This window comes from Schistocerca nitens, chromosome 3 (assembly GCF_023898315.1).
Source record: "Schistocerca nitens isolate TAMUIC-IGC-003100 chromosome 3, iqSchNite1.1, whole genome shotgun sequence".
In the NCBI taxonomy this organism is placed as follows: Eukaryota; Metazoa; Arthropoda; class Insecta; order Orthoptera; family Acrididae; genus Schistocerca; species Schistocerca nitens.
The window spans coordinates 584684792-584712778 of NC_064616.1; the positions used below are offsets into that span (position 1 = coordinate 584684792).

A 27987-nucleotide genomic window follows, 5' to 3' on the forward strand; every position below is an offset into this window, starting at 1 on the left:
GTGACACTCTGAGATAGATGCAGACTATCTCTTAGAAGCATACTTAAGATCTTAGCAGTTTTAAGTGAGGAATCTAGGAGTATACTTCGACCCCATACATATGACTTTCTTAGAAACTGTGAAGACAAGATTAGACTAATTACAGTGTGCACAAAGGCGTTTAAGCAATCATTCTTCCCGTGCTCCTTGAATAGAATGGGAAGAGGCCCTAACAACTGCTACAATGGGAAGCAATCTCCGTCTTGAACTTCATAAATGTTTGCAGAGTATGAACGCAGATGTAGATGTAAAAAAGAACTAGGTCTATCGTTCTCTAGTCGGTGTGATCCTTCTAGGCATAGTAGCAACTACTCTTGAAAAAAAATGAAGGGGTAATTATTGACCTTAGTCTTTGTGAACTAACCAGCCATAACTTATTTGGAACCAGTTTAAGAAAACCATTTAAATCATAAGTACAGCAAAATAACCACGTCAGTATCTGAACTCTTCTCTGTGACAAAAGGAATCTAAAGACTTACTACACAGATGAGTTGTTCTACTTGAATAATTCCAAAAGTTTCACAAAATATATAAGTAATTTTTACCCAAGCCTAGCAGTCGAAATCTGTTACAACAGATTTGAGAATAAAGTAACAATTATTAAACATATTAGGCAATACAATGCTTATGTAAAGGTGGATTAACAATTGTTTAATGTGTTACAGACGTTGTTGGTAGCGTACATTAATATCCTCCAAAATATTTTAAATTGGTAATGGTATTGCACCTGTTGCTATTTGGGTGTGTACACATATCGAAATGTAATATATTTGAAATCGTAATAGTACAGTGACCGTCTTCAGCCCTTTTGTGTGGTTAGTGTTTGTACAGTGATGATCTATGCACTATCTTATTGCATCGTCTGCTGCTCTTAACATCAAGAGACTTAAAAAAAATAAGAATTTGTACTCGAAACACTTTTTTTTAAGTCTTTTCAAAGTTACTACTTCCTGAGAAATCTTCCTGTCCTCACGTAACATACTTCCGTGACTAATATCGGGTGATCTCATGAAAACGATGCCCTGCCCTCTGGCTGCATCTGCTATACAGTTCATTGACCTCAGACAGTAATTGAATTCTCCCTTATTCGATTTAATTTTTCACTGAATAAGCAATGAATCACTATGCCCAGGTCGTGTCCGTGAATCAATGTCAAGTCTTCTCAAGGGTGTCAAAAGATATCAAAGTGATTTCCTTCCGAATAGATTTCAAATACTTTCGACCAGTAATTTCAGTAACTTAGTTTTGTTGCGAAATAAGAGTAATGCTGTACATAAATGAAGTAAAGTAACTATTTAACTTCTTAGTAAAAATTAATTGTAATAAATAATGTTGCAGAATATCTTTTCCATAAAATATGTTAAGTTCAATAAATTGTCAAATATTAAAAGGTCCAAAACGTAAAAGTTAAAACCATTAATAGACACTTGTCTCAAAAATTTTTCATTGCAATACTGAAAGTCTATTATTTTATCTTGTAGCCAGCTATTTCAAACGTTGGCTTGATCTAATCCAATATCAGCGACCATAACTGTATTAAGATGGTTATTTTCAGTTTTGGAGCGCAGATACTCAATGTGAAAAACTGAATCTAGAAGTCGAAACAGAACTCCCTTATTGAGATCAGTATTTATTTCATACGTTTCTTTGACCAAAATACAAACGAATATTCGTCTATTTTATTTATGAAATGTAACTATTTTGCAAGATTATGAAATAACAGAAATTTCATACACCATCTTCGTAATGTGTGACTGGACCAAAAAAGTGAGAATCAAATTGTCTCTGTTGCACCAAAACTGCCCTTTTTTGTTGGTAATCTTCTCTAGCATTCAACATCACTTTCATTTTACATCTTTTTGTTATCTCTGAATTTAAGACAAATCTCAGCTGTCCCTAATAACTCAGGCGTACCATCTTTCCCAGCAGCCGATTCGCGGGAAATGTCTAAAGTTATCTCAGTAGCTCATTTACATTAATATGATTCCGGCTGATCCTGTGCAAGGATGGAGCCACTTATTTTGTATATTTACCTGTTACGCCTCACTTCTTTATTTTAAAGATTTCATTCATACTTTTGTATCACTATCGTGTGTGTTTTTTTAAATAAAGGATGTGTGGTAACACTTTTTAACGAAACGACTTTTTTGGTAGCTAAATATCACACTATAACACTAGTAATTATGTATCCTCATACATTAAATGAATTGAGCGTTAAAATGTGCATTTAGTAGATGCTGCGGAATTACCAAGTCGGAAGACGACTAACGGTGAATAAGGTTTCGTATCGACAACGAGATATGGACAGCGCACTTCGTATATGTCATTGTATTGAAAACCTACTGAAATTTACAAGCAGTTGGAGTAAGCGGTACATGTAAACTGAAGATTCAGAATGTTGGGATGAGACGATTAACACCCGCATTCAGAAGTTTAATCGGACAAGAGAAACTGACCATCAATAGAAACAAGTCTATTATGTAAGTTGTAGGTGAAGATGGACTCATCATTTAGTAGATCAGACTATTGGCTCACTACGCACCACACTGTTAGTGACGGCCAAGGGCACTGGTAGTTTGACAAACCAATGAACTTGCACCAGAGAAGACTATAGCTTAGACACATGTCCAACCATTCTGATATCAGTATGGTGTAAATTTCCTACATTATGCGACTGAAATCCTCCCTCTTCTCCAATTCACAGTTACGCAGATTCATAGTCTGTGATAACTGTTTTTTTTTGGGACGTGGAGTATAAGACAAATAACAGAAAGAAACTTGATGAAAGAAACAGAAACAAGTTTCCGTGTGGTCGAAGTATAATAGATCGCTATTCCTAGAAAGGAAACCTTAGCACATTTGAGGAGTGGTAAGTAAGGATTCCGAAACATTTTCTGCTTTACAGCAAGAACCAGATGGTGAAGGTTGTCAGATTTCACAGGTAAGGGTTTTAGAAGGCGGAAGCGGGGCCAGGACTGGCGCTTGCGTCCTTGGTTGCGCGGGTGGGGCGCATATTCAAGGATGTCTCGCACTTGCCCGGCCCTTTCCGTCAACAAGGACTGCGCAACGTGCTTCACAGCCCTCGTAAACTGCTCTTCTCCAGCTCGCTCTCGTCAGCAGTCGTACTGTGGTCAAAACTTTTTTTATTTGACTGCAGTAAAATTTGTTTCCTTCGTGTTTCCAGGTAGTACAAAATTTACGTATCGAGAAAACTCAACAGTGAGGTAGTGGTGTTAAAAACAATTCACAGGTCGAGCCAAATATATAAACTTTGGTGCCTTAGGGAATGATAATTCTCTTTCCAAACACTACTTTTGTTACCTGACGACTGTGCTTTTTCGTACAGTACACCACACATAATACTCGGACCTTTCTCTGCTTGCTGAATCTCTCTCTCTCACATCGATAGGTAACTGAACTCAGACTTACAGTTACCGCAACTCAAAATTTGGTTATGGTATGACATTAATTCCAGTGGCAGATTGCATCTGCCATTGAACTTATTTGTAAGGTTACATTTGATTCCTTGTTCTCGTATTCTCGTACAGAGATCGCAGATTTCGAAGAAAAAACAATACCAATTTTATTTTCCATTTCATAAAATTTGAATACTTCGTATCGATCTGACTTTGTCGTCACTCCCATGAAGCGTTACTCTCATATCGCATAAAATTTTATAAATTCTTATTACTCGTGAGAGAAGAAATCTAGATGATACCAGTTTGTCTTAGAAGGCTAAGTTGAGAAGAAAAGAGTATGTTCTTGTATAAAGCGTAAACTGACAGAAATTTCGAAGAAATTATATTAAAACACATACTTTCTTCCTATCCTGACACGAATTGAACAAATAATTTTCAACAGAGTTCCAGTCTGAAATACTTTTGAATCAGTAACCTAAACTCTATTTTTTTGTAATATTTTGACTATCTTTTTTTAATTATATCTAGTTTAGTCCTCCACTGAGAGCGAGGTCTTTACTGATGGGGAGCTTTCTCTGATCCGACAAGGTATTAATGTGAACGTCTTTATGAAACGCAAAGTTTTGAACATGGCTGTTTCAATTAAAATTGAAACAAATTGGCCTCGGTCACAATTTTTTAGTCTTATTAACCAGGTTTCAACAATTGTAAGAGTGCCTTCATCAGAATTTAGACATTTAAAAAAAGTGGTCTATAACATAATTACGAATTTGTGGGAAGAAAAAATATTTTTATATAAAAACGTGTAAGTACTGACTAACAATACAAGACAGAGACAGTACCTACATGTCACGTATAAAATAAATAACAGGCCAGAAGGGCTTTAGTCACAAAATATTTAAACGGAATGTGTGAAGGCGAGCCTCTAAGGGCTGCTCATACCTGTACAGCAACAAGTTGCAACGGATTTCTCGGAGAGTCTTCCCACAAATTTGTACTTATTTTATAGACCACTTAAAATGTATAAATTCTGATGAAGGCACTCTTAGAAGTGTTGAAACCTGATTAATAAGACTAAAAAATTGTGACCGAGGGCTAATTTGTTTCACTTGTCTTTATGAAAGCCTCTGTTAATTTGAACCAGAATTGATGGAATGAGATTGAAATAACGTCCTCTTTATTCCAAAATCAATGATTTACCATAGCTCAGTCGCATATAAATGTCACCATTAAGAACAACAACTTAAAATATAGATTATTTAGTGGTAACCTATTGATGAAACCAGATCGCCAATAAATGTGACTAATATTTAAAAAACGTTCAAAGAAAAAGACTCATAATTAGCTACAGCCGATGAGCCATTTAGGTCAACTTTCAGTTGTACTTGTTGCTAGAGCAAATCTTTATTTAGGCAGTTCGATACTACTTTCCGTCTATTGACAATGTTTCATAATGGATCTTAGGTAGAGGGACAGTTTTCGTGGAAACAAATGTCCCGAGCAACTCCAGATGCAAACGTATCGTTGTAAGCATCTAACGGAAACGTGAAGCGATGACATAACATTATGACTTAGCATGCAATGTCGGTGGTTCTCTAAGGTACTTAGAGCACGACGTAGTTTGTGGAGACAATTGGTTTGCTGCAGCTCCTCCAGGATGCAACAAGTCGATATGAAATGTGTTGTTCGGCATCGTTTTAGATATGAATTAGAGGGCTAAATAGAAACTCTAAGAAATAAAATGTCACAGTAATCTATTTCTGCTTACAAATTAGTACTTATTAGATTGTACAGAAGTGGCGGGAGAGGCTTTCTACACTCGGTGAGAACCCCGCGAGGTGGCTGGAAATCGACCATCTGCTAAAATTCTGTGATGAGCAGCAAAACAGATTTGGAACACATTCAAGGGCAATTTCCATAGGTATCTCGACTAGCTATACTCTTCTTAGCCGTTTCTATCTAAAAGTAATTCTTCAAACTCAAGAAAAATGTTTTTAAAAATTTATAGTTGAATTAATAAATCTTGAGTGACAGCAATGATGCGTTCTCTCAATTACACAACTTCAATGAAAATCTCATATAAGAATCTTGTCTCCATGTCACACAAAATGTCGAAAACTGATGAGCCAAAAAACGAGAAACAATTCTTAGAAGAAATCGTCACAATACACAAAAATATAAAACAGAAACATTTTCTCAAGATAGTGTCGCAGTTTTTCTCTGGATATTTTTTTAGTAAACGAAATTTGGAGAGAACGCCACCGAAGAACGAAATAAAATTTCATTTTTATTTTTAAATACAGTACTTAAATTTTATGTTGAACTTTACGGGAAAGAAGTCTATTTAAAAATCAAAAGCAGTATTGTTACCTGGTCGACAATAGTGGGGACAAGGTGGAGGAGCAGCGAGTCCATCATTCGGGCAGCGGGTTGTCGCGCGATGTGGAAGGCGCCGCTACGTACTCGCTACTGTGCGACAGCGGGCAGCGGCGGCCGGTCGAGAAACAAGAAACACGGGGTGGCGAAACGATGCGCCACTCCGCGTCACCACAAACCGTGGCCTTCCACCCAACCACTGCCACACTCTTATAAACACCCGCACTCTCCTTTTCACCAGACTTGCCCCTCTCCCCCGCAGTCAGCACTCTGTTGCTCTAAATAACAGAACAGTTCTCTAACGCAGCAACGCAGAGAATAATTGTCGTTTACTAAACAGGAAACGAGGCTCAAGACGAAAACCAAATGGGGGACGTCACTCTATCAACTCGGAGTAACTCCCAGAGTTTAAAAATAATTGTTTTAATGGCAAACAACTGCAAGTGTACAATCAAGTTTACCAAAGCCAAAGGGAAAATCGTCTTTAGTAGAATGGCTTTAGGGCCATTCGTTACGAAGAACAAGGCGTTCAGATTTTGGCACGTTCTGTTCGACTATAAAGTTAAGTATAGCTATATTTGATTTATACCACTTTCTAGTGGCCTTTATGCCATGCCATGACGTTCTGGTTGCTTTCCTTGATATTCAGGCAAGTCTCCACACCATCCTACTTTTTTCTGTTTTACACCGAGGAAGCCAGGAATATCTTCGTTCACAATTCCTGGAGAAGGAGGAAACAATAAGAACTTTAGAGACCAATCGTTAGCTACTCTCGAGGAAAATAGACGACAGACTTAACACTAGCGTTCTTTAACGAGCCATACTGACATTCACAAGCAACAATAATTTTCCATTGTTTACTTAACAAACCACGGAAAACAAACTGTGACTGCACATTTCCTGGATGCAGTACCAGTGATCAATTATGTCAACACGACGACAATTTCAGACGTCACTTTCACTGCGATGGTTTGATAACGCTTTCAAGGAAAACTACATATTTCGAAGACTGAAAAACAAAGAGTAGAATAAAAATACAGGTAAGCTTAGGGGTTCTATAACTGAGTAGCCGGGACGCTGCAGAATCAGCGATCAAGATAAATATACCGAGAAGACAATACGGACAAAGTGAAACAGTTTAATAAGAAAAATACGAAGAGTAGAAGACGCGACTTAAACTTGCACGAATACTGGAATTCGCATCAGAAACGAGCAACACTCTTTGAAAATCGCTACGCTAAGTACATAGAGAAAATTGACTAAGTTATTACATTTTATTCAGTAGCGCCTGCACTAATTATAGAGTTTAAGAAGACCAATAATTATTTAATGTTTACGAAAGTTTAAGTTCTAGTGTCGCATGAAATAGAGAAGAGAACGTCGTGGAATTTTATACATACGTATGCCACACTCACCAACAAAGCCTGCTAGATCGGACTGTCTGTGCAGCAATGACTGAACAGGGTAATTCTTATACGAATGCTTTCTTGTCTACAAAGTACGTGGCTAGAAGTTGCTTATCATTTTGAAAATGATGGAACGCACATAGCGGAAGAAAAGCTGGTGGTGTAAGTATGTTTCTGTCTGGTTCCTCAGATGCTTTCTCTTGCTGCTATTTTGTCCTACTGCTGCTCGATTTTTAGATGCACAAATTGCTTTGTGGATATTTAGTGTCATTCAAACCCTATTATTTATTTGCGCAAACTTGTTCGATAATACATTTATTTAGGCTGACCAGCTCAAATTCTAACTAAAAATATTCCATTAATTTCTGTGTAAGTATAAATCCGCGTGATACATATTTGTATTTTCAAGACAATGATGGCCGTTGAGTCTGCAAGGAGACAAGTATAAGAATGAGAACAAGAGTAATAATGAAATCAACAGCAACAGAGAATTGCAAAAATATCCACCAAGAGGCGATGAAATGTATCGAAAGTTCGTAATAGCTCATTATTTTGCTTTTCCTCACAAATTAAATATCAAATGGAAATCGTAATCAACAAAAATTATTACAATCAACTTTTATGTCTCATATTGAAACATAAAATTTCTATCATTCATTGTATCTTTATGTTTCGTGAGGCTGTTGACGTTTGTACTTTCCTATGTGTCTTCAAAGCTATGGTGGGTAAGACAGTACAAGACTACTGGGTCGAAATCAGTTGGTGACGACACATGCTCTAAAGTATAGCCATCATTAAATAGTACTTCTAGGACTTTCCTAAGCATGAAAACTTGAACGATCAAACAAAGACATGGTCGTTCGGACAGCCCTTGTGTCTTGTGCGACAAGTTAAAAGGAGAACTAGCTATGTTGATACCTCTATGTTAACTCATTAACTACAAATTATAATTTTTAAAATTTTTTTCCTTTATTACTATTGTTTTATACACAAATAGTAAGACACCTCTTTTCCGGTATTGCAGCCAAATTTTTTGATAATTTTGTTATTTTAGTCAAGCCCCCAAATGGAGATTTGTGTCCACCGTAGCCACGAAAATTATGTCGACATGAAAATCAGTGTTACTATAGTAATCAACATCCACCAGCAATCGAGAAAAAAAATCACGATGAGCAAAATAAGCCTCGAAATGTAAAGTCTGATTTGACTTCAAAATTCACTCATTTGTCGTAGGAAGAAGTCAGTGGAGGTTGAAAAGAGAAAGCGTCCTCAACATAAAGCACGCACGTAATCACTTTAAGTTCGCTGCGACACACGACAACCTCTGGAAGCAGAGAACATTCAGTTTTGGTCCTAGACACACAGATAGCGTTACTGGGCCTGTTACAGTATGTAATCCCCAAATGGAAATCACGGCAGCTAATGGGTTAGTACGATCACTCTAGCAAACTATTGCACTTTGAGGACCCAATATTAATATTACCTTCTTTCTACAAAAGTAAGTAAGTTAAAGCTATCTCAGTACTAGGGCTGATTTAAACTTCAAAATACCTTTTACTAAACTTGGATTTACTGGAGTCGGCACACTGGACTCGAATTCGAGAGGACGACGGTTCAAACTCGCGTCCAGACATCCTGATTTAGGTTTTCCGTGATTTCTTTAAATCACTTTAGGCAAATGCCGCGATGGTTCCTCTGAAAGGACACGGCCGATTTCCTTCCCCATTCTTCCCTAATCCGATGGGACCGATGATCTCGCTGATCAAATCAACCAGCCAACCAACTAGAGCCAGTACGCCTCTGGCTTCGCCGGCCGATGTGGCCGAGCGGTTCTAGGCGCTTCAGTCTGGAACCGCGCGACCGCTACGGTCGCAGGTTCGAATCCTGCCTCGGGCATGGATGTGTGTGATGTCCTTCGGTTAGTTAGGTTTAAGTAGTTCGAAGTTCTAGGGGACTGATGACCTCAGATGTTAAGTCCCATAGTGCTCAGAGCCATTTGAACCATTTGAACCTCTGGCTTCAAATGGTTCAAATGGCTCTGAGCACTATGGGACTTAACTTCTGAGGTCATCAGCCCTTTAGAACTTAGAACTACTTGAACCTAACTCACATAAGGACATCACACACATCCATGCCCGAGGCAGGATTCGAACCTGCGACCGTAGCGGTCGCGCGGTTCCAGTATGTAGCGACTAGAACCACTCGGCCACTCTGGCCGGCCCTCTGGCTTCCTCTGACCTTTGAACTACCATACCCGGCCAGTTAGTGTTGAACCTATAGTTTACCGTGGATTCCGAATCGCGAAGAACTTGATATTTTTTACCTGTACAAATCATTGCCAGAGGTGAAACAAATCACAAGTGCTAGAAAGAACTAGAACACCAAGCGGGGAACAAATGTAGATTTGTAATATGATGCGCCGCGTGGTCTTAGGCGTCTTGTCACGGTGCGCGCGGATCCCCCCGTCGGAGGTTCGAGTCCGCCCTCGGGCAAGGGTGTGTGTCGTCCTTAGCGTAAGTTAGTTTAATTTAGATTAAGTAGTGTGTAAGCTTAGGGACCGATGACCTCAGCAGTTTGGTCCCATAAGACCTTACCACAAATCTCCAATTTCCAATAATCTGATGCTATTCGACTCTGTCAGCGAGCCGCACGCTATAAAAGTACCCAATTAAATCACGAAACATCAGTTTCCAGAGACCCAAATTTTTACACCCGTTCATATGGAGGTCACTGGAGACTGAGCATCATTAGAGAGCCGCCCGGAGTGACCGAGCGGTTCTAGGCGCTACAGTCTGGAACCACGCGACCGCTACGGTCGCAGGTTCGAATCTTGCCTCGGGCATGGATGTGTGTGGTGTCCTTAGGTTAGTTAGCTTTAAGTAGTTCTAAGCTCTAGGGGACTGATGGCCACAGTAGTTAAGTCCCATAGTGCTCAGAGCCATTTGAACCATCATTAGAAATGGAAAAGGGTGTGGGAGGGAATTAGACGTGGCTGAATGACCGTTAAGGCATTCACCCTAAATGATTCATGGAAACGATAGAAAATTCCAGTCACGATGGTTCGATCGTAATGTGCGATACGCTCCTCTAAAAAACGAGATACGTTCTCGCAGTATCCTTTCTTACCGATAGAATAAGTTCACGGGATACTGAAATTTTACCGATGCGTCATTGTGTTGTTGAAATTATTTATGCAATTTACTTTGTGTTGTTAGTTTTCCACTGGGTATTACTATAAGCATTTTAGAAGTTTATGAATAACTCTGAATTAATTCAGATATCGTATTATGTAAGGCAGTATGGAGTCCATATGTCAATACGGAGTTCAACACACACAGTTTCCTCTCAAATAGTTGTTGCGCACTGATGTGATGAACATTGTGTGGCACTGAAACAGCTGTCCACAGAAACTATGAGGTTACGTCACTCTCTAGATCTGATTCCTCTCAGTGTTTATTGTGTATCTTTGTTACGGACTCTTTTTCTTTCTTACCCACAGCTCACAATGAGTTGCAAAGCCGAATTTCTACTTTTTTCAGAATTTCTACCCTACGGTCTGGCTGGAATTTGGTTAGGAATATCTAAATTTATCGTTTTGTTATCAACGAGTGTACTTGACGGTGCCGTTGTTAGAAGTGGTCAAGGCTGAGTACGGAAACAGGGCGTCGTGTTGTCCGAGGAATCCACCCGACGACTGCCCGCAAAGATTTAGGAGAGTCTTGGAGAATCTAAATCAAGACTTCCGTCCCTGACGAACATGAGTTCTGTGTAGTAACTCTAGTTTGACAAAGAAATGATTCCCGGAGTTCGATCACTGCATCAAATTATGAGTTAGTCCGAAGCAGACTGTGGTTTACAAAAGCGCTTCAGTATAACACCCCAGTTGCTTGGGCAGATTTTTATAAAATTTTGATAGTCAAAATTTGTGACCACAGTTGTTGATGGTATAAAGCACAGAGGTGACCGTACGCAGCTCTCAAGTACTGCAGTAAGCTAGTGAAGCGGTGGAGTAATGTTACTCGTACTGAAAAGGTTTGGGTTAAGATTCTGAGCCAGCCGTTTTGGTTTACATAGTGCATAGTTCTCCTAAATTTTTGCAACGGTGACTTTCTTCTACAGGGCGGCAACCGAGCGTCAATCCAGATAAAGTGACCAAGTATCCTTGAAGTTATTGACCCGGGACATATATGTTATGACAATGACATTCTTAAGGGAGGGGATACCTAGGAGCTTCTCAGTGCAAATATGCTTCTCATTTTATATCTCCAGGACGACTGCTTCCAGTGATGGATTCATATTAAAGCTAAACCTCGTTTACTCTGCAGATAAATACATAAAGAGGAACCAGATTTCAATAAACGGTGTTAGGTACTCAAAATGAAACTTAGGATTTTTGTACTGTGTTTTATAAATCTGTGCTACTACGTTGTCTTCAACGATATCAAGTTATTTCCGTTCACTATCGAATGGTTTTACTAATGCTGATCCTAAACTGAAGAATGATTTTTCCTTCGTCGGGTATTACAGTCATGACGAAACTGTCTGAAAGAAATTTGCGCCATTTGACTGTAAATTACCATCCATTTACTTCACACAATCGTGATTTCGGCTTTATAGCTATTTTCAAGTGCAAGTTGATGTAACACAAAATGACCGACGTACCTATATTGCATGTCATCGTCGAAGTAACATATATATGCTCTTAAAAACCAGTCGTCGTATTACAGGATATGCGTACATATCAAAGATACATAATAAGGCTGGCATTGAGCACAGCGAACAAACATTAACGATCTGTAATGCGTATTTGAGAGCCAATACATTGCTATGACCTGAATTCATCACGTCCATACATCACAGAGTTGATTTATGAATGCAGGTCACAGCAGTACATTGACTGTCAAACATGCCTCGCAGTTTGTTAATGTTTATTCGCTGTGAACAATGCAAGCCTTATTATGTATCTTTGATGTGCAGTCATATCCTGTAATAGGACGACTAGTTTATAAGACCAGATATATGTGACTTCGACGATGACTTGTCACTTTGGCATGTCAGACATTATGTAATATTTCAACTAGAACTTGGGAATAGCTATAAAGCCGATATCATGATTGTGTGGGATCAATGAACTGTAATTTACAGTGAAATGGCGCAAGGTTCTTAAAAAAAGTGAAGTGAAGAAGTTGTTTGTTTACAGGCCAACGGGGCGCAAAGATGAAGAGGTGACTTACAATGTGGATGAGCAGGGTTCAGTTGCTCATCCGGTTATGATGCTGACATTTTTCTAAATAATTTTTCAGCTGAATAAAGGAATAGTTCCATCAACAAGGCACGTTCCTACTTAGATTGTGTGGTGGCTCTATGACATCCATGTCTACAGGTTCGTAAAAATTTACCTACAATTATCCTGCTTAGTACGGAGTTTAATATGATGAAATGGGATGGGCGTATGGAAGGTTGTTTGAAATATCTTAAATCTCTAACTTACTTTTGATCACTGAAAATTTATCATCCTAATGAAGTTTATTATTCCCATTTAGAAAAGATTTTTAATCTTCTTCAGGTGGGCCATATTTACCTTGCATTCGACTTGCGATTTCTGCATGTATGGAATCTCTGAAACGAACCATGTCTCACGCGTGAGAGCACGGATGCCTGTGTGTGTGTGTGTGTTGTGTGTGTGTTAGCTCGCAATAAATAGAACGACTTTTCTGGCAACGATATCGACACAAATGACACGGGTCGAGAAATTCTATACACTCAGATGTCGGAAAGTGAATGTAAAAACATTGTTGCCCATTGGAAGATAGGATAAGACCTTTTCGAAACGCGTCGTTGATGAAAAATGGCGAGAATAAAAACATTACCGGCTAAAGTATTTCTGATTGATCAAACATATGACACAGTCGCCGTCTTTCGCCAGTGTTTCATAAACATCAAGGATAACGAAGTAAATTACCCAACATGTTCGAAGAATTCAGTTGTATCAGTTTCTAGCAGATTAGGGAGAGGAATGGTGATCACGGTCGTCCTCTGGACTTCAAGGTCTTACAGTTTCGAGTACTGAGCAGATGCCAGTCACGACCAATATAAAGCAACCGTGCCCAGGATTCGTCTAATGCTACCTTGGGCGAGCATGAGAAGCTGAAACAGGGTGATCACAAGGAAATTCGAACCCTGCTATTCTGGAATATCGCTCCTGTGCACGAAGAATTCCGCCACCTCAATCGGCTCCCCAACAAATCTGTTTTTTGAGGTGTCTTTCCTATCGAAACAAATTGAGCCTGCTATTTCCATTCATTAGGATGGAGTAAAAAGTAACGTAGTCACCAATCCGAAGATTGTTTTATGGTTCAAATGGCTCTAAGCACTATGGGACATAACATCTGATGTCATCAGCCCCCTAAGAACTACTTAAACCTAACTAACCTAAGGACATCACACACATCCGTGCCCGATGCAGGATTCGAACCTGCGACCGTAGCAGCCGCGTGGTTCCGGACTGAAGTGCCTAGAACCGCCCGGCCACAACGGCCGGCGAAGATTGTTTTAAACAACACAGTGGGCAAGGTCCTGTTGAAGGTTGTATGCCGTTTACGTCCTCCGACCATTGAAGCTGACCTACCCTGCTAGTTACAGGGGGACCTACAGTTTTATGCAGATTCCGAACCACGGTGCAACTAGGCATTTTTCACATCAATATACATTGCCAGAGGTGGCTAAAGTGATAAGTGATAGATAAATCCTAGGATGGAGCAACGGAACATATATGTGATTAATGTCTCCGTTGTCAACAAACGTGAAATCCCGAGAAATGAATAAAAAAAATTAAAAAAATGATTTCATTGCCTTTAGGACACAGGGAACGTCGCCAGCAATTAAAGGTGAAAGATCGCGGCTAGTTGCAGGTGGAGCGGTAAGCAAAAGCCGGGATCGGCGTGTGGGCGGATTAGCGCGCGGCTACTCACCGGGCGGCGCGAGGTGTCCGCGGGGCCGGCACGCAGCTTAATGCGCACAGCCGCCAGCCAACAGCCGCGGCGCCGGCCGGCGTCGGCTCACAGGGAGGGGAGGTGCATTTCACCGCGCTGTTGGGAAACCGCATCACAGCCTTCTGCTGCTACCCTTTCTGCCCAAATTTAGGACACCACTTTCTCCCACAGGCCACCGCGGGGTGACTGCTCCGCTTCCCACACCAAAACCGGGCGCCTGTTTTGATGATAACCTATGATCTGCGAGTACAACAATAAGATGTATTCGTAGAGGTTCACCTTGCAAAATACGTGTATTTACCTTCTTATGGTGCAAACATGCTTCGACGCTGTAGAGGACATATCCATCCAGGAATCGTCAATTTGGTGTGGAGGTAAGTGCTAGGAACAAAAACCAGGTTTAAACGGACCTAGGTAGCAGTGGTTATGCAGAAACAAAGAGGTGTGCACAGGACAGACTAGCTTGGAGAACTGCGTCAAACTACATCAAATGAATTCGCGACTGCGAATAAGGACTACCATCAGTTATACAGGGTGATTCAAAAAGAATACCACAACTTTAAAAATGTGTATTTAATGAAAGAAACATAATATAACCTTCTGTTATACATCATTACAAAGAGTATTTAAAAAGGTTTTTTTTTCACTCAAAAACAAGTTCAGAGATGTTCAATATGGCCCCCTCCAGACACTCGAGCAATATCAACCCGATACTCCAACTCGTTCCACACTCTCTGTAGCATATCAGGCGTAACAGTTTGGATAGCTGCTGTTATTTCTCGTTTCAAATCATCAATGGTGGCTGGGAGAGGTGGCTGAAACACCATATCCTTAACATACCCCCATAAGAAAAAATCGCAGGGGGTAAGATCAGGGCTTCTTGGAGGCGTGCTACATTTTCATCACTCGTTCTCGGCCGTCCAGAACTTTTCCCTTTGCACAAACACCCATCCTCTGTAAACTGTTTATACCAACGTTTAATACACCACCTATCAGGAGGTTTAACACCATACTTCGTTCGAAATGCACGCTGAACAACTGTCGTCGATTCACTTCTGCCGTACTCAATAACACAAAAAGCTTTCTGTTGAGCGGTCGCCATCTTAGCATCAACTGACGCTGACGCCTAGTCAACAGCGCCTCAAGCGAACAAATGTACAACTAAATGAAACTTTATAGCTCCCTTAATTCGCCGACAGATAGTGCTTAGCTCTGCCTTTTGTCGTTGCAGAGTTTTAAATTCCTAAAGTTGTGTTATTCTTTTTGAATCATCCTGTACAATGGAATGGCGACAATGCAAAATTGTGCCGGACGGGGACCCGAACCCGGATTTACCACTAGCCGCGAACGGTCGCCTTATCGTTTGGTTATCCGTGCACGACTCACGGCCAGACCGCTTGCATGCATGCATGTCCAAATGAACTTTGCATCGTATACAGAACAACACGGGCGCTGCAATATCGTATTTATCTGCCGATACCGGGCTAGCGACTTTGAAGTACAACGTTTGGATGTACGGGATTAAAGATGATGGATATACGAGTGCAGGCCGTAGACGCATGGCTGACGACGTATGGAAGTTTGAGTCTTGCCGTAAATCGTGCACGGATAGCCAAATAGTAAGGGGATAGCTCGCGATAAGCGGTATATACGGTTTCATTTTCATTGTCGTCATTCCATTCTACAGCTGATGATAATCCTTATACGCAACTGCGAATTCATTTGATGTGTTTCGTAACATATGTGGTCGGCGCAGTGTCTGTTCCTTTGGACGTGCATGCATGTGCAAAGGAACTTTGCATCGTACTCATAATAACACAGACACTGCAGTATCGTATGCATCAAACTAGTCTTCGGACTAAAGACCAAAACAACAACAGTTTCATCTTCAGCGGGCGCGCATTTGTTTAAAAGTCTGAATACATTTCCGACAATTGCGCGGGAGATGAAACCATACACGTTTTCGCTTTATACTAAAACGCCGCCTTTTCATCAGTCTTGCCTTTTGTTGGTAGTTACAATGATAACAGGAAAATATTTACATACTACAATTCCAAATAAATCAAATATAGTATATTATTTTTACAAAAGGCTTTAGCTACACTTTCAAATTTACAGTCGAAGTAGAAGTAACAAACCATCAGATACAAGAAAACATTGACACAAATTTTTGACAATTTTAAATTTCTACTATGAGTGTAAGAATTAAAATTGAGCTACAGGGTGTTTCAAAAATGACCGGTATATTTGAAACGGCAATAAAAACTAAACGAGCAGCGATAGAAATACACCGTTTGTTGCAATATGCTTGGGACAACAGTACATTTTCAGGCAGACAAACTTTCGAAATTACAGTAGTTACAATTTTCAACAACAGATGGCGCTGCGGTCTGGGAAACTCTATAGTACGATATTTTCCACATATCCACCATGCGTAGCAATAATATGGCGTAGTCACTGAATGAAATTACCCGAAACCTTTGACAACGTGTCTGGCGGAATGGCTTCACATGGAGATGAGATGTACTGCTTCAGCTGTTCAATTGTTTCCGGATTCTGGCGGTACACCTGGTCTTTCAAGTTTCCCCACAGATAGAAGTCACAGGGGTTCATGTCTGGCGAATAGGGAGGCCAATCCACGCCGCCTCCTGTATGTTTCGGATAGCCCAAAGCAATCACACGATCATCGAAATATTCGTTCAGGAAATTAAAGACGTCGGCCGTGCGATGTGGCCGGGCACCATCTTGCATAAACCACGAGGTGTTCGCAGTGTCGTCTAAGGCAGTTTGTACCGCCACAAATTCACGAAGAATGTCCAGATAGCGTGATGCAGTAATCGTTTCGGATCTGAAAAATGGGCCAATGATTCCTTTGGAAGACATGGCGGCCCAGACCAGTACTTGTTGAGGATGCAGGGACGATGGGACTGCAACATGGGGCTTTTCGGTTCCCCATATGCGCCAGTTCTGTTTATTGACGAAGCCGTCCAGGTAAAAATAAGCTTCGTCAGTAAACCAAATGCTGCCCACATGCATATCGCCGTCATCAATCCTGTGCACTATATCGTTAGCGAATGTCTCTCGTGCAACAATGGTAGCGGCGCTGAGGGGTTGCCGCGTTTGAATTTTGTATGGATAGAGGTGTAAACTCTGGTGCATGAGACGATACGTGGACGTTGGCGTCATTTGGACCGCAGCTGCAACACGGCGAACGGAAACCCGAGGCCGCTGTTAGATCACCTGCTGCACTAGCTGCGCGTTGCCCTCTGTGGTTGCCGTACGCGGTCGCCCTACCTTTCCAGCACGTTCATCCGTCACGTTCCCAGTCCGTTGAAATTTTTCAAACAGATCCTTTATTGTATCGCTTTTCGGTCCTTTGGTTACATTAAACCTCCGTTGAAAACTTCGTCTTGTTGCAACAACACTGTGTTCTAGGCGGTGGAATTCCAACACCAGAAAAATCCTCTGTTCTAAGGAATACACCATGTTGTCTACAGCACACTTGCACGTTGTGAACAGCACACGCTTACAGCAGAAAGACGACGTACAGAATGGCGCACCCACAAACTGCGTTGTCTTCTATATCTTTCACATCACTTGTAGCGCCATCTGTTGTTGAAAATTGTAACTACTGTAATTTCGAAAGTTTGTCCGCCTGAAAATGTACTGTTGTCCCAAGCATATTGCAACAAACGGTGTATTTCTATCGCTGCTCGTTTATTTTTTATTGCCGTTTAAATATACCGGTCATTTTTGAAACACCCTGTAAATTCCATCGTCAATAGGCGACCGTTGTGGCCGAGCGGTTCTAGGCGCTTCAGTCCGGAACCGAGCTGCTGCTAATGTCGCAGGTTCGAATCCTGCCTCGGCCATTGATGTGTGTGATGTCCTTAGGTTAGTTCATGTAATAGAGGCTGGCGGAATGGATTTTATGAGGAGGTCAGTAAAAAATCTCGAGAGAGATGACGCAGTGTCTATGGCACAGCAAATATATTCCGGAGCAGCGGGTTCAAATGAACCTGGACCAGTCATTTATTTGCGATTTCTTTAAATATTTGAAGTGAATGCCGGAATAGTTCCTTCAACAAGGTTGCTGTCGATTTCCTCTCCACTTCTCCTCAAGCTAGAGGTCTGCATCAAACGACCTTAATGTTGACTATGCGTTGAATCCTAGCCTTAGATTTTTTCCTTGTTCACAGTAAAAGTATCGTGTTTCTGCAAAGCTTTCGACTAAGATTTGAAAATATGAATTTCATTCCTTACGTTTCTTAATTCTGATGGGAGACTATTGAAAATCGAACCTGCTGAAAAGCGTAGTCCATTCTGTACAATACCTAAGGGACTGTTATCCAAGTGCAAATCATGTAAATTTCAACCTACAAGACGTTCGTGGACATAAAATTGTAACAATACCTTTATAACTAAGAATATTCTTCGAGAATGTACAAAATTTACCGAGAATATGATAGCAAAGAACGCAATAGAATGAACATGAATGTAAACTAAGTTCACAATCACTTGTGTATCAGTATCAGTGACTGATAGATATCATACTCATGGTGAAAAGTTTCATAATGTGAAACCCACAAGTAGGGCTGGCATCTACATTAAGTCCTAGATATTAAAAATACCCTGACTGTTTCTTCATTTTGTTTCACTGAAATGACGCATTTACAAGAGTACAGCGTCCGAAAGTAAATGCGCTTCATTTTGCTGTAGGAAAGCAATAGTTTCCCGTAAGGCATAATCTAAAGTTACCCACACACTCTTTGATAGGTAATTTGTGTTATATTACACAATAAACTCGTTTAGTCTCCAACAATATATTAAAGAAATTATATTAAGAAAACCAGAGCCGAGTACATAACTCTATAATACACACCCACTTAATACCATCTCTGTTAGATTTTGACTTGTACCTTCTCTGTGGACATATGAGTGTAAATATACGCTTCGTTTTTTCTACGTAGTTCAGAACCACCCTTGACCTACATAACTCTATAATACAAACCCACTTAATACCATCTCTGTTAGATTTTTACTTGTACCTTCTCTGTGGACATTTGAGAGTAAGTATACGCTTCGTTTTTTCTACATAGTTCAGAACCACCATTGACCTTTGCATGGGGGCTTAGTTATTATATAATGCAAATAATTTTAATTTTTGCTTTAGTAGCTGTTTGTCCGATTACGCTATGTCTCGTAAACGGTTGGCCCTGACTGTTATTATTGCAATCTGACTGCATAGAACAATGACAAAGAATGAAATGGAAATTTTCATTAACACAATTAATTAATTAAGTCCCCAGCAACTATAAAACCTACGAAACCAAAGCACAAGTGTAACTGTTCTGTGTGTGGAAGTATGACTCAACGTATGCATCTGCCACGGTTCTTCTTCAATAACACAAGAAATTTTAAATATCATTTATACTGAATTAATTAAAGAAAATAGAAATACCATAATTACTCAAGAAAACCAGAATTACACTCTAATACAAGAACACAAGCCAGATGCTTTGTTGACTGAACCTGTAATGAAGCATTATTTACGACATTAAATAATGAAAAATAAATCAAGTTTCGTTACCTTCATATATTGACCAAAATCACTCTAATCATTACAATATATCTCCACACCGACTCGCTATTACCACATCTCAACAAGAACTTTTCAGTATCACATCTCAGTAAGCACTCCCTACTAGCACATCTCAACAAACACTCTCTGCTACGAGTTCTTAACAAGCACTGACTACCACGAGCTCTCCCCAAGCACTGACCACTACGACATCTCAATAATCACTGCCAGTGGAGGCGGCGGAACAATGCTCTCTAGCGATCTCTGGCGCTGTGGCTCAGTGTAGCCACCTTTCACCTTCCCTCGTAATTCCAGTAAGTTCTGAAATATATAGGAATCTACAATAGCCAATACCATCAAATACAGTTATTTTTTATGCATAAGAGCCGCTTTTCAATTATTAAAAGGCCTTTCCATAATCATCAACTGAATCTGTATCCAGCGTCCGTGTCATAGAAAATAAGCAGATCAGATAGTTGCGGCATCTCTTCGCCTCCATAGTTATTTTCACTTTCCGTGCTGATAAGCTTAGTGGTGCCAGATCTACCGAAAGAGTTGGATGGAAGAATGAGATAGTTTGTTAATCGATTTCATTTTCTTCGGGTCATGATAGCGATGTTTCTCTGTAATAGGCAACGTGCTAAAAGATTTGCTAATAGAATGTATTGTCTCGTGTAGGATGTTTTGAGATGAAAAGGACGTGGTCTACAATGATGGCGAAACATCCTACAGACTTATGGTTTATTCTCAGTGGTTTCCGTGTTACAGATATCTGAAACTGTCAAAAATGGGAACGTTGTTATGTATAATGACACGCCAGATGAGGGCCTGAGCTTGTAGTGAATTAATGAAGGGGCTGTGCTACATTCGAGCGGCTTCTAACTCAACCTTATCCACCATCCTCCACCAGGATATACCCACACCCTCTACACATTTCACCGTAAATAAGGATGGTTAGTATTTCTATTTTACTGTGGATTTCACTTTTCGACTTAAAGTACTGTCGCCACATTCATAGCATTTTCTTTGCGTTTTGAATATTCTTGTGCTCGTTTAGAAGAGATGTAGATCCTGAAGTCGCTAAATAACATATCGCTGTCTACAAGAGCTTCCCAGAAATTGATTTTGTTTTCCCCTGAACATCTCCAAATCGTGCTGAATATCTTCGTAGTTACGTAATTCGCACTTTTCTATGCCAGAGTCAATTTAAACCAGCCTTTTTCCCTGACTGACTGAAATTGTGACGCTGGGTTTGTCATGAGTGTGCGAGTGATCGCGTAGCAGGTAAGTTAACTAAGCAGCGGGATTGTATTTTAACATGTTGAATGTGCTTCAGCTATCGCTCCATGACATCGCTAGGCGAAGGCCGTTGGCATTTACCGACATACCTAGTAAACACCAGTGCCAGACTACAACAGAGCCGCTGTGCATCACGAAGAGGTTTACTATCGAAATTTCGACGGAGCACTTTCCGGAAAGAGTCGTGCAACATATTACTTCCTCAAACACACATCTCGCGAAATGACCACTACGAGAAAATTCGATAAATTAGAGTCAGTATAGAGACTTACCGACAATCATTCTTCCCACACGCCATTTGCGAAAGGAGCGGGTAAGGGGAATTAGCTAGTGGTACTAGAAACATCCGCCACCATACACCGTCAGGTAGATTGCGGGATATTGATGTAGATGTAGGAAGTCTGTCCTTGAGATAAGATTTGCGATGGATTAAGCCATCAGGATCGTAAAGCACCATGTGTATCTCTTTCTTCATGGTCTTACAATAAATTAGTTCGGAGACAACATTTTGCGGACGGTTCACATTGATGTCACAGTTATTCGTCATCTCAGATATATCTCCTCATAAAGTTTAGATCTGAATTAACGAATTCAAAAATGTTTCCGGTTGCTACCCTCCTGTTCCTGTTGGCATAAGGAAAAGATATGTGGAACAAAGCCGGCCGCGGTGGTCTCGCGGTTCTAGGCGCGCAGTCCGGAACCGTGCGACTGCTACGGTCGTAGGTTCGAATCCTGCCTCGGGCATGGATGTGTGTGATGTCCTTAGGTTAGTTAGGTTTAAGTAGTTCTAAGTTCTAGGGGACTTATGACCACAGCAGTTGAGTCCCATAGTGCTCAGAGCCATTTGAACCATTTTTTTGTGGAACAAAGCGTTCACACACTTTTCGTTTGGCCGACTCCTCTACAAGAATGATGCAAATGGTTTTGATACACGCTTATTTGATTGCTCAGTTACAGTTCACGGTGCTACCCACCAGTCTTTCAGCATATTCAGCGGTACAGAAGAGACGTTCATCCGTATCACTTGCCGAAGGGCATCCCGCTGTGTTGTCACTTTCTAGTGTCTGACAGGCGTCTTAGAATCAGTCGTGTACAGCAATTACATTTTACTGTGTCTTTCTTCACTGATACATTCTGCAGAGATTAATTTTTCCTGACGCACGATTCCCACACCGAAAGAAAATTTTACAGGAACACGTTACGCAACACCAAAGGACTTTTCAGTAATCACTATTTATGGAATAATAGTTCATGCTGCAGGATGTATCCTATCAACCGACCCCTCCTTTTAATCAAGATTTTCCATGAATTTCAGAAGCTTCTGTCTTCTCATTGTCTGAATTGCCTATCATCCAAGTTTCACTTCCATACAGGGTCACAGTCCAGACAAAAAATCCTCAAAACCGATTTCCTAACACTTAAATTTATATTGGGTGTTAATAACCTCCTCTGTTTCAGAAATGCTATTCCCAGTCTACGTTTTATATCTTCTCTGCTTAGGCCATCAGCTATTCTGCTGCCGAAATAACAAAACTCATCTACTATCTTTAGTGACTTATTTCCAAATCTAATACCATCAGAATCGTCTTATCTGATTCAATTAGATTCCATTACACGTGTTTTACTTCTGTTGATATGTATCTTATAATTCCTTGTGAAGATACTATTGATTCCGCTCAACTGTTACTCCAAGTCCTCTACCGTCTTTGACAGAATCATGCCATAGGCAAATCTTTCCCTTTCAAAATTTGCTTTTGCTTTCTATTCGTTATTACTTGCTCAATGTACAGCTCATTGAAAAACGTCATGGATAGACTGCATCCCTATCTCAGTTCCTTCTCAGCTACTTGCTGTCGACTGGATGTTAAACTCTTATCCCGCTTTTTCTCACTACTTCTTCATGTCCTTCGACTCTTGTACCTGAAGTCTGAGTGAATTATTCATAATAACTAAAACGGTTCACTGAAATACTGTAATTATATACAGGGTTAGCGTTTTTCATGTATAAGCACTTAGAAATCTTACACATTCATTCGCAGCATTTCTGAGCGGTTGACTGTCTCAACGCCGTTCGGCCGAAAAAACAAGGAAACCACCGCGTAAAATATTAAGTGGTTACACATAATAAAGTAACACATAAAACAGTATACACCTCCAATTACGTTGATTCGTCAAGTATATTTGCAACCTATTTTCATCCAGACGAACAATGATGAAGCCCTAACGAAACAAATACCTACGTGGTTTCACAGCTTCATTAGTCACCGAGATACAGACATTAACAGTTTATTTTTTGCACCATAATAGAAGATGTGTATGAGGCAAATTTAGTGAAATAACTATTTTTAAGTGGAACAGGGAATTATGGCATGAAACTAGATTGATTTACGAGTACATGATTTTTGTGCGTTTGGATGTTTCACAGCCCAGAAGTTAACCATACGCACGACGGAAACTGGCACCACCGAGGCAAGTGATATGTGATGTTTACGTCACACTCGGCGGGAAACTGCGTTGTCGAGACATGAGATACTTTATTACAACTCTAACGGAAAAGACTGAATTGCAGTAGTTTAGGTTTCTTATGAGGAACACTGCAATTCCTTTGCAGTGTTTTGCCTGTAAAACACTTATTCTAATTGTTGATATTGTATAAATAGTTTTCAGAAGTAGCATGCTCTTTACTCTTGAAAAATTGGTAGCTATGGTCTCAATTTGAAGCAAATGTCACCACTGTGTAATGGTTCAAATGGCTCTGAGCACTATGGGACTCAACTGCTGAGGTCATTAGTCCCCTAGAACTTAGAACTAGTTAAACCTAACTAACCTAAGGACATCACACACATCCATGCCCGAGGCAGGATTCGAACCTGCGACCGTAGCGGTCTCGCGGCTCCAGACTGTATCACCACTGTGTACCAAGAGCAACGACACTGTATGCAGAACTGTTCCCATGTACACGCTGTCCTTTCTTACTCCTACTCCTAAAATTTAAGATTGCAGTTAGTACCAATTAGCGATTCCCGCCAATCTGGTATTGTCATTATAAGGTGTAAAACTGGGTTCAAATGGTTCAAATGGCTCTGAGCACTATGGGACTTAACATCTGAGGTCACCAGTCCCCTAGACTTAGAACTACTTAAACTAACTAACATCACACACATCCATGTCCGAGGCAGGATTCGAACGTATGAACGTAGCGGTCGCGCGGTTCCAGACTGAAGCGCCTAGAACCGCTCGGCCACAACGGCCGGCTTAAAACTGGGTATTTTGTACTTCTTTTGTATGTGATTTACCGTAAGAGACCCTATAACTACAATTAACTATTGGATAAACTAGGGTTAATATCACCATAAGACTAGAAGGAACGCTCAAAGAAAACTATTCGAGTGAGAAATTATACCAGAGAAAGAGCAGTTTTTCTGCAAGTACTGCTATAAATCCACATACTGGTTGTTGCCAAATACAAGGAGAGATTTTTAGCTTCCAAAGAACCGTTCTGTGTATCTTTCATTAGCGTAAGTATAGTCCGTTTGATATTTTCCTACATCAAGGGCTTCACGGGAGTCTTTCAACATCGTTTGCAGTACAGTCGTTGCGCTTTCCAGCAAGATTACAATTTTGTGGACAAAACACTGTTTACTTATGAGGCCTCTTCAATAAAGCATGGGAATGTAAATTTCCTATACATGCATTAGTGGTCAACAGGAAACGGACATTGACTTCGTCAGATGTTCAACCAACGACAGTGGAGAGGGCGAGTTTAGTGCGGCTTAGTCGGGCAGCATGTTGTAGGTTTAAGCTGTTAGCGTGGGTGGTGACCCAGGACCCGCGTTATGCTATTACGTTACAATAAAATGTTGTTGCTTATTAGCCTATTTCTGAACAGTGCAAGATCGTTAGCCAATTAGTCAGGAAACAACATAAAATAAACTTATAATCCTAGCTCTCTTCAGTCAATAAACAGACCTATAATCAAAAAAGAGAAGCGAGTGCCATGCTCATTACCTTCACTGAATCATAAGAGAATGATCGTTGAGTTTGGTCACTTTGCACAATTATAATACTGTCACAGTGAGAACAACAAGCTTAGGTGTGCAACATGTTGTATTTATTATTAGTGGATCGCCTATCCATATAAAAGTTGGAGAAGAATATAAAGGATCTTGTAATTTAAATCAAGTCAAGCAGATTTTTATTGGCTCTCATTATTGAACACAATACACAAGCAAATAACAGAAAGGAAAGTTTTCTAAAAATCTGGATTGAATTCACACAAACTGATGCTAACACTGTGGAGAGCTATCAAATTACATGGAACTCTACATGGAGAAAAAGCAACATGTTGTCCTTATCTGGGCAACTCACAGATTGAACGTAAATGAGACACAGTCACAAATTGTAATCAAATGGGCAATTCAAGTTGCGTGCCAGAATAAGTAAGTAGAGAGCTGCTGAAGTATGGATTAGGCTACTGTGGACTGCGGAACTTACATTTCCCTAAAATCAGCACCAGATGGCGACTAGGAACAAAATAAACCGTGGCTGGAACACGAATACCACGAAACTTACTTCTCCCTCAGCTCTCTAATTTCTAAGAACTCTACGAGAAGAATTGGATTAGATTGTTTCGGGGGGAAGGAATCAAACAGCGAGGTCATCATTCTCATCGCATTAGGGAAGGACTGGGAAGGAAGTCGGCCGTGCCCTTTCAAAGGAACCATCCCGGCGTTTGTCTGAAGCGATTTAGGGAAATCACGGAAAACCTAAATCTGGATGGCCAGACGAGGGATTGAACAGTCGTCCTCCCGAATGCGAGTCCAGTGCGCGCCACCTCGCTCTACATGGAGGTGATGACTCAATGCTGTTGTCAATGTGACAGACAAGAATATCGCTCTTCCAGTTCAGCAAAATGGTTCAAATGGTTCTGAGCACTTCTGAGGTTACCAGTTCTGTAGAACTTAGAACTACTTAAACCTAACTAACCTAAGGACATCACACACATCCATACCCGAGGCAGGATTCCAACCTGCGACCATAGCGGTCGCGCGGTTCCAGACTGTAGCGCCAAGAACCGCTCGGCCACACCGGCCGACCCAGTTCAGCACTGCCGCGTTCTGTTTTTGTTGCTAGTAGAGGGAAATGATATCGGAAATTGCAAATAAATGCTCGATATGCAAGCAGCTGACGATAAATGATCACTTTTATAGCACATTTCAAGAGTAAATGGAAAAGTCTGTTAGCTCGAATAAATTTTGCAGTGTAGAATGATAACGGAAATAAAACCTACCTTAATCGCTTTCGCTGTTGGCTGAGGTTTCGCTGCTGTTATTGCACTCGTCTGTTTGGATCAGCAACGGTTCTATTGCAATGTCAAGACAGTGGGCTCTTTGGGAGTAACTGCTTTGAAGTTTGTGTGCATGACTCACTGAATTCCTCCAGACACTTTGGGGAACACATTCCAGAGCGGAGCGACACAACTGTAAAGTATCATTTATTTTAAAATTCTTGTTCTCTTTTGCTACCTTATTCTTGACAAATGCCCAAATAAGATTAATGGCACTCAATCCGCAGTGCGGTGCAGGCAACCACAGAAGTTTAATTTCCGTGTTCACTGATCGCAACATACTTTGCAAAAGGTATTCCTGCGATTTGGAAATTTGGAAGTTAGTGGTAAGTTTCTATGGGACCAAACTGCTGAGGTTATCACTCCCTAAGCTTACACACTACTTAATTTAACTTAAACTACCTTACGCTAAGGACAACACACACACCCATGCCCGAAGGAGGCCTCGAACCTCCGACGGGGAAAGCCGCGCGAACCGTGGCAAGTGGCCCCTGGACCACGCGGCTACACCGAGCGACAGCGCCCTGAAGTGCGGTCGCGCATGTTGCAGTAAGACAGCTTCAGTAAACTACTCACATGATGTGGCATTAAATGGAAGCTCGACATTATTGCTTTGCATCCATTCAGTAATAGAGTCCTTTCTCCATTTCGTTGATGCACTTTGTGTTACTGGGATTATCATCGCGTGAAATGGAGTCGAATCTAAAACTATCGCAGATCTGTTTGGTAAGTTTTCGAGAACGCTCCTAAACAATTCTTCGTAGTGGCTGGCATTCATTTCAGATTGATAATCTGCACCTCCTTTATGCTCAATAAAATATAAACCAGCATTTTGCACGAAACCATCTTCAAAAATGGCTCTGAGCACTATGCGACTTAACTTCTGAGGTCATCAGTCGCTTAGAACTTAGAACTAATTAAACCTAACTAACCTAAGACCATCACACATCCATGCTCGAGACAGGATTCGAACCTGCGACCGTAGCGGTCGCTCGGTTCCAGACTGTTGCGCCTAGAACCGCACGGCCACTCCGGCCGGCAAATCATCTTCATTCCCCATGTGGCACGCAATCCTTTTTTCAGAACCGGACTGCATTTGAATACCTCCTATCAGCCATTCCACTCTTGAAAACTTCCTCTGTGATATTCGTAACCATTTTATGATGCATAAGGCATTTTTTGTTCCTGCCAACCTGATCTGTACTACACCAACTATTATCAGTGTAATAAATACTCCATCCAGTGTTGTGCATATGTCTGTTTCCCGCAAGAACTCGTCTCTTTTTCCTGCTACTCGGTTATTTCTCTTCAGCACAGATTTTTGTTGATTTTTTTGTATCTGAAGCCCAATTTTCGAATAGCACGCCTAAGGGATCTTTCACTCATTTCAGAAAACTCTTCCACTTCAGTCTTCAACTTCTGCAACACGGCTGCCACTGATGAAAATTGTTGTCCCATATTAAAGTCGTGGATTTTTCTTCTTATGACTCACTTTGTAAACTCGTCCGATACAAACTTCTGTCTCTTC

At 40.7% G+C, this 27987-nt stretch overlaps 1 protein-coding gene across 1 annotated transcript in view; it reads right to left on the reverse strand.

Moving 5' to 3' along the window:
* Window positions 1–14233, reverse strand: part of LOC126249666 (elongation of very long chain fatty acids protein 7) — a 129532-nt gene extending 115299 nt beyond the window's left edge. The window contains exon 1 of the mRNA XM_049951347.1: window positions 14212–14233. The gene's annotated coding sequence lies outside the window, so the exon portion shown is untranslated. The remainder of the gene's footprint in view (window positions 1–14211) is intronic.
* Between the last annotated feature and the right edge of the window lie 13754 nt (window positions 14234–27987).